The sequence below is a fragment of the Drosophila subpulchrella genome, unplaced genomic scaffold (assembly GCF_014743375.2).
Source record: "Drosophila subpulchrella strain 33 F10 #4 breed RU33 unplaced genomic scaffold, RU_Dsub_v1.1 Primary Assembly Seq37, whole genome shotgun sequence".
Classification (NCBI taxonomy): Eukaryota; Metazoa; Arthropoda; class Insecta; order Diptera; family Drosophilidae; genus Drosophila; species Drosophila subpulchrella.
In genome coordinates this window covers 219,071-227,312 of record NW_023665590.1, presented here as the reverse complement: position 1 = coordinate 227,312, position 8,242 = coordinate 219,071, and positions in this window count along the sequence as shown.

Below are 8,242 nucleotides of genomic sequence, written 5' to 3'. Positions count from 1 at the left end.
GAGCCTACCGTTGACACGGTTCTCAGGCACGTGCAGCCGGCGACCGAAGCGAGCGCATCACCCATTTCTGCGACGGAGGTAGACCAGTCGGCAGACACGGAGGACGACCTATGCCCACTACCAGAAGGTTGGATCGGGGGCAACAATTTACGCTGCCTACCCCGACGCGTCATAAGGCAGATAGAGTCGAAGGTGGCTACCCGTATCGGTCGTGGACGTCGAGTGCGAATAGCCGTCGAAGCGGGCGCTTATAAGTTCATCGTCACCATCAAGGACGACGGGTGCCTCTAAATTGCGCCGCGGGAAGAAAGGGGGGGTATGACGAACCCGCCTAGAAGGCGCGTGCGCCACAATAAGTACTACTTTCTTTATAATAGCTTTAAGAGATATACAGTGAATTACAATAAATATTAAGTCGAATTAAGAATAAATAAGTTATAGCTAAGTTCAGAACCCGGGGTGGCAACGCTAACCGATAGTTCATAAAGACATTTTAAGTACTAGAAAAGCAAAGGAGCTATGATACCAGAAGTAGAAAAATACTAGAAATCCCGAAAAGAGGAAAAGGCCGCAAAATGGAAGAGGGTCACGCGGCGATCGTGGCGTGTCTCTTCTCTCAGGATCGCGGAACGGGTAAGACGTGTGATTTAGACACGGCTTAGCGGGGTTTCGGAGGTCGCGTGTGCTCCTCGAGCTCGACAACCGAAGGCGAGCAAGTTTTATGCGGCAATTACGAGGACGATTTCAGGACACCCATTTATGCAGGGTCCTCTTTTTAGAAAAGATAACGCTGACTTTAAATAGTATGATGATATGCTTTATTCACATTCGACGGGTTAACTTAGGTTTTACAAAATATACGTGTGCTATAGAACTGTACTTTGCGAGAATCTGGCAGCGAGTGTGTATGGCGGTGCGTTGCCACTTTTTACTCACGTTGCAACTGGGTATCGAGTACAACTTAGAATTATCGAGTACAACTTTGGAATATCGAGTACAGAAAGGGAAAGATATTGGATCAGTAGGTGAGACCGCTTCTAGTGGTCCTTTTCTCTTCACTACCGCATCCCACAATCGGCCCTCCTGACGCAGGATTCGTCCCGAATGCCTTCATGTACTCTGCGACGGTTGATGTCTTATATGGCCCATCACCTTCACCCTTTCAACTTCGTATCTTCCATGGTTTCCTACTTTGACTACTTTATACGGCCCTAGGTACTTTCCTTTCAATTTCAAACCAGTACCATACTGGGTGCGTTTAATGGCTACCAAATCGTTTGACTGGAACTTCTTTTCTACCTTTCTTTTTGCATCAAAAGCTTTCTTGTTTTCCGCTTGGATACTCTGAATGTTCTCCCTTGCTTCCTTCCTCAGTTTGTCGCGTTCATCATCTAACTCCGAAATCAAACAATCTTGTATCAATGACTTGAGTTGGACATCTCCTGAGATACGCATGTCTAATCCTGTTAGCAGTTTGAATGGTGAAACTTTGGTACTTTTTGGCTCTGTGTTGTTGATGATCTGCTGTACTTTACCTACATGCTTATACCAGCACCCTGTGCTTTCAAGGCTTAGTTTGGAGAGCATCGGAACAACTATTTTATGCATGCGCTCTACTTGTCCGTTTCCCCTTGGTACTTACTGTTGCAATCAGCAAATGTTGGATCTTCTCCCTATCGCAGTACTCCTTGAACAGGTGGGATGTGAATGCAGCTCCACGATCTGATACTATCCTATACGGATTTCCAAAATATAGTAGTATAAACTGCTATATTTATTAGAACACTTTATTAAACTTGTGTGTTCTTCTTCACTTCTTATTCGCAATTGCCCGGTTTTTACATAGCGTCGGTTTAACATTCGATTACTTGAAGTTGGCTGCGATCAATATCGATACTTAACATTTTAGCAGAGTTGCCAGGTTGGCCACTTTACAAGAGGAGATACTTTTAGAAGCTAACGACTATTAAACAGCTATCCGTTACATTCAAATACTAGTTGCTATACATTTACATTAAAGAGTTATACTTAATTATACTTATATCTAGTTACTTATCCTACTACAATTCGGCCATCCTGACTGGTTGATCACCCGATCAAGACATATGCTTATGCTTATTTTATCTTTATAATATATGGTTACATAAGTTTCATTTTCTTGTTATAAATTACATTTTTATTTTTGTTTTTTAATTTTTTACTCTTTATCCAGTGTCTCAAATTCTGCGCACTCCAAACACCTAGGTAAGGACTTCGTGCTAATTGAAACCCTTCGACGTCTTTAAATAAAAATCTGTCATTGCGCATCGCTTTTGCAATCACATATGGTCCTTTATGTTTGGGAATCAGTTTCCTAGCAGTCCCAACCGTCGAGTCAAAATTCTTCACCATTACATAGTCTCCTTTTTTATACCCTCTAGCCTTTACACGTTTTTTATTATACAATTTTTCATTATAATCTTGAACTTGTTTTTGGTGGGTCGCAGCTTTTTTTCTTATCTGTGCTAAACTATCTAATTTTGTATTTTCATTTATGTCCTCTAGCTTTTCCTTAAGTTCATCAATAATATTTCCTTTTTGTTCTACTCCAAATAGCATTTTACTCGGAAGTTGCCTTATACTTCTGTGCAACGTATTATTAAGAGCATGTTCTATTTTATCTATAACATTGTCCCAGTATACACCTTTACTTTGATCAACTAATTTTGCTATCATTGGTCCAAGGCTCCTGTTAATCCTTTCGACTTGACCATTGGCCTGTGGTGAGCCCGTGGCTATCTTGATATGTTTCACATTATATTCTTCCATGAATTCTTCGAAGTCCTCAGACGTAAAACAACTACCGCGATCTGAAATTATGCATTTTGGACGACACTTCCCTTGTACTTGTTGATTTAGTTGAATAGAGTCTTACAAATTTCGTAAATCCGTCAACTACTACAAAAATATGCTTTTTTGCTCTCGATGAGTCTACTGGACCATAGTGGTCAATGTGTATTAACTCGAATGGTTTGTTTCCCTTGGGAATACTGTTCAAAAAACCTTCTCCTTTACCTGATTTTGGTGAAAACGCTACACATTTTAAACAATTTTCTATATGCGCAACGCACTTTTCTTTTAAATTTGGAAACCAATACGTTTTTGAAATTATGTCCATCATTTTATCTCTTCCTACATGTCCTATTTCGTTATAGTATTTATATAGTTCCTGCTCTTCCATTTCTTCTGGCACGTAAAATAGTATCCTATTGTCATTTGCTTTTCTGTACACTACACCATTTCTCATTTCAAATAATTTAAGTTCAGCTTTCTCTTAAACGGTTTTAAGCTTCTTAATTCTTAAATCTTTTCCTTGACAAATGACTAAATTTTCCTCAAAGCTGTTGGTTTCCACTATTAGAATATTATTATACCTGCTGAGAGCATCCACATGTTGCATTTTGTTTCCAGCCCTGTGACATTTCTCAAGATCATAGTTTTCCATCTCCAAGGCCCATCTTGATATCTTCGGGTTAAGTTCTGCCTTATTAAGTGTTAACTTAAGTGCAATACAGTCGGTTACCAGTCTTACATGCTTTCCTTGCAAATATATCCTAAATCTACGAAGAGCATAAATAACTGCCAAGGTCTCGAGTTCAAAACTATGTAATTTAGCCTCATCTGCAGTAGTACGCTTAGAGAAATAGAATACAGGGTGTAACTTGCCATCATCTTTCTTTTGTAACAGTACCGCACCAAATCCTAGAGCGCTCGCGTCACAGTGTAATTCTGTATTGTCTTTGTAATTATATAACGCTAGTACTGGTGACTCAATAAGTTTTTCCTTTAGACTGAGAAAACAATTCATCTCTTCTTCACCAAATTGAAATGGTTTGTCTTTCCTTAACAGGTCGTACAAAGGTTTTGCTACTGTAGAGAAATCCTTTATAAACCTTCGAAAATATGAAGAAAGTCCCAAAAAACTTTGTACTGCCTGTACCTTGGAGGGAACTGGAAAATTTTTTACGGCTTCAATGCCCTTATCGTCTGCCCTGATGCCATTCTCGGAAATCCAAAATTCTAAATACTTTATATTTGATTTCAAAAACTCACATTTATCCATTCTAAGTTCTAATCTGTTCTGTGTAAGCCTTTTAAATATTTCTTCTAATGTTTCCAAATGCTCATTAATATCTTTGCTGGCGACCATTATATCATTCATGTACACTACTACTTTGTTGTTTCTAATCATGTCATCGAAAATTTTATTAACAAAGCGTTGAAAAACAGCTGGTGCGTTTTTGATACCCATTGGCATTCTTAAAAATTCGAATTGTCCTAGTGGTGTTACGAATGAAGTATATTTGATAGATTCTTCATTTACAAAAACATGAAAATATCCATTTTTAAGATCTAACTTTGAGAATACTTTTTTTGTCAACTAATTTATCTAATAAATCATCGATGTGTGGCAGTGGGTAGTTTTCTTTTAGCAGTGCTTTGCTAAGTTTCCTATAATCAATGCATAATCTAATTTCACCTGTTTTCTTTTTGACTAATTCTATCGGAGATGCAAATTCTGATTCGCTTGGTCTTATTATCTCGCTTTTCAAATATTCGTCAAGTAATTTTTGAAGCTTATCCTTTTCTGTGTATGATAATCGTCGAGGACTACAACTGAAAGGTTTTGCATTATCTAGGCATAGCTTCATTTCTGCTCTAATCATTGGCTTTTCAGGTCTGGTTGCTTTTACATAACTGTTTTCAATTATTTTCAAGAAACGACATTGTATTTGATAAGTAGTGCTTTTGTCCCAGTTAAATTCAATCGTTTCGTTGTTTGTACAGTCGATATTAAGTATTTCGGTTTCAAAATTGTCTATTTCCAGTTGCCTGTTTACATTTGTACATTCCGTTGTTTCCTTGTTAAGTCTCATAACTGTCTGACCGATATTTTCACTATTTCGTCTCGTAACTGTTTGACTCGTCTCGTCCCGTAACTGTTTGACCGTAATTTTCACTATTTTGTCTCGTAACTGTTTGACTCGTTGTTTCACCGTTTCGTCCCATAACTGTTTGACCGTCATTTTCACTATTTTGTCTCGTAACTGTTTGACTCGTTGTTTCACTGTTTCGTATCATCGCCCTGTGACCTATTCTTTTATTTTCTTCTATTTATACCAAAATAATGTTCTTTAACTTCATGTAGTTGGGCCTCCCTGGGCAACAAAGATATTTTAAGCAATGAAATTGGACTGCCAGAGTCTAAGATGCATGCTGTAACCATGGGAGATATAATTTGACTGTTAAAATGAATTTTAATATACCTTACATATTTGTTTTCAGCATTCCCCTTTCTTTCCTCGCATTGGGCTACGAAGTGACCGAACTTGCTACAAGCATAGCAAGATCCTGGCACCCTTGCTGGCTTTCGACAATCCTTAGCGATGTGTCCTCTGGCGTTGCAATTACCGCAGCGGAATCCTCCGTTGTCGCTCCTATTCCTGTTCAGCTCCTTCGACACCGATTCCTTTGGCTTGTCCAAACGGATACCAGCAAACGCACGAAGAATTTGCATTGGATCTGTGAAGCATTGGATCCGGGCTTGATCACGCAAATTCTGTGCTGGTATTCCCTCGACTATCTGGTCAACCAATTCGTCAGGTTCAATGTTGATGCTGCTTGCTAACATTGTCTTCGCTTCAAAATACACCGCGAACTTTTCGGTATGATGCCACTTTAAACCTTCAAATTTGCGTCGCGCTTCTGCTTTTGAAAGCTTATCGCCGAATGCTAGTATCAGCTGTTCCAAAAGATTCTCTGCCGGCTCCATAATACGCGTAGCATTTGCATGCAACCAACGCTGAGCGCTGCCTTTCAGCTTGGACACAATCACCATTTTCATGCCCACTGCATCCAGGTTGTACATTTCAGCAATGTTGCGTACTTGCTGGCTCCAAATGTTTGCACAAGAAGATCCATCAAAATCCATAATGATTTCCTTGGCAAATGAAAGTGACATATTTGGCGCTCCTAGCCCTTTGTTTACAATTGCCACTCGTTGTTGCTCAACACTGTTGCCTTCATCGATATCGGTTCCGCTATCGATATCAACACTTCCATCGGTGTTTGGTATTTTTCCGCCAACTGCTTCCTCGAAGTTTTCGCCTTGCACTGCTCGCTTTATTCCCTCGCTGCTCACTGCTTGGTTGCAGTTTTCGGCCATGTTGATGACGTCATTGCCAACTGCTTGCGACGCGGCTCTTACTTGCGAAAGAATGGAGTTCTGGAGTTCCTTTCTACCAGCTTCGATTTCAGCGCGTATTTGTTGTAGCGACAATACTCCTTCGGCTACGGCAAACCACTCGTCTCCCTTGGGCCTTGAAGCCGCTGCAGGAATCAGTTCCGACCTAGGGTTGGCATCCTCAGCAAAGAAATCCTCCCCCAAGTTGCTGATGACTTGGGTGCTCGTGCTCGTTTTCAGCGTCTTGCGGTAGTGGGGACTCTGGGCGAGTTCCACGATCTAGCGGGTCCACGCCATTTAGTCGAGCCGCCAGTTCGGCCTTATTGCCGATCGTCGGCAAGTTTAATGCCGCCAACCACCTTTTTAGCTGGACGACCGTGAACTGTTGGGCATCAATTAGATCCATTTTATGGGTCTGGACCACTTCTGAAGTTTATAGTAGTATAAACTGCTATATTTAGTAGAACACTTTATTAAACTTGTCTGTTCTCCTTCACTTCTTATTCGCAATTGCCCGGTTTTTACATAGCGTCGGTTTAACATTCGATTACTTGAAGTTGGCTGCGATCAATATCGATACTTAACATTTTAGCAGAGTTGCCAGGTTGGCCACTTTACAACAGGAGATACTTTTAGAAGCTAACGACTATTAAACAGCTATCCGTTACATTCAAATACTAGTTGCTATACATTTACATTAAAGAGTTATACTTAATTATACTTATATCTAGTTACATATCCTACTACAAAAACAAACAGCCTGTCGCTCCAAACAAGTCACCACTTCTTCAACACCTGTGCTTCGTGTAGGATACAACCATACGTACTCGGAAAAGGCATCTACAATCACGAAAATATGATTATATCGTTTTTTGGTTAACTCCATCGGACCAACATGATCTACATGGTATGTGACGAGCGGCTTGTCTCCTTTGTCTATTGGTGTGAGGAACCCTTCTTGCCTACCAGCCTTCGCATTCACAAGGATACACTGTACGCAGCTATCAACTACTCGCGCTACTTTCTCTTTTATCTTCGGAATGTAATACGACTTCTCGATCAAATCCTGAGTTTTCTTGGATGAGAAATGTCCTTGCTTGTGACTGTTTTGGATAATCTCGGTCTCCATCAGTGAAGGAACTACAAGCAACTCTTTATTAGGATCTTTGAACAGAACTTCGTTCACTATGTAGAAGTCTTCATAGCCTTTGGTCTCAACGACACTTTTGAGCACCTTTGTCCAATCATCTAATAACTGTGCTTCCCGCAAACGATGAAACAAACTGTCAGTCAGCGTATAACATGACACCCTACTCAACGCATCGACATGTCTCATCTTCGAACCTGACCTGTGTTCTATTTCGTAGTCGAAATCTTGTAGGTACATCGCCGATCTAGACACTCTGAGCGGAATCTCTTTCTTCTTCATGGTCATGGTAAAAGCGTTACAGTCCGTAATAATTTTAAACTTCTTCCCTAGAACGTACACCCGCCACTTTACCAAGGCTCAAAAAACTGCAAGTACTTCCAGTTCATAGGAATGATACTTTTCCTCACATGGCTTGGTTTTACGGCTCATGTAGAAAACTGGATGCCACAAGTTATCACAGGGATCTCGTTGAAGCAAAACGGCTCCAATTCCGAACTTGGATGCGTCGGTATGAATTTCCGTGTCAAACGAATGGTTGTAGAGCTTCAGAACTGGTCCACTGATCAACGCTTCTTTTAGCTTTTTAAATGCTGCTAATTGCTGGTCTTGAAACTCGAACCTCACCTCCTTGCGCAACATGTCGGACAACGGTTTGGCAATTACAGCGTACCCTTCCACAAACCTACGGAAGAACGACATCAATCCTAAGAATCTTTGGACCCCTTTCTTGTCGCGCGGAATTGGAAAATCAGCAACTGCTTGAGTTTTCTCATTACCTGGCTTGATGGTACCGTTTTCAACGACATAGCCTAAGAAGTTAACTTTGCACTTCAACACCTGACATTTACTCCAATTTATGCGCAAACCAT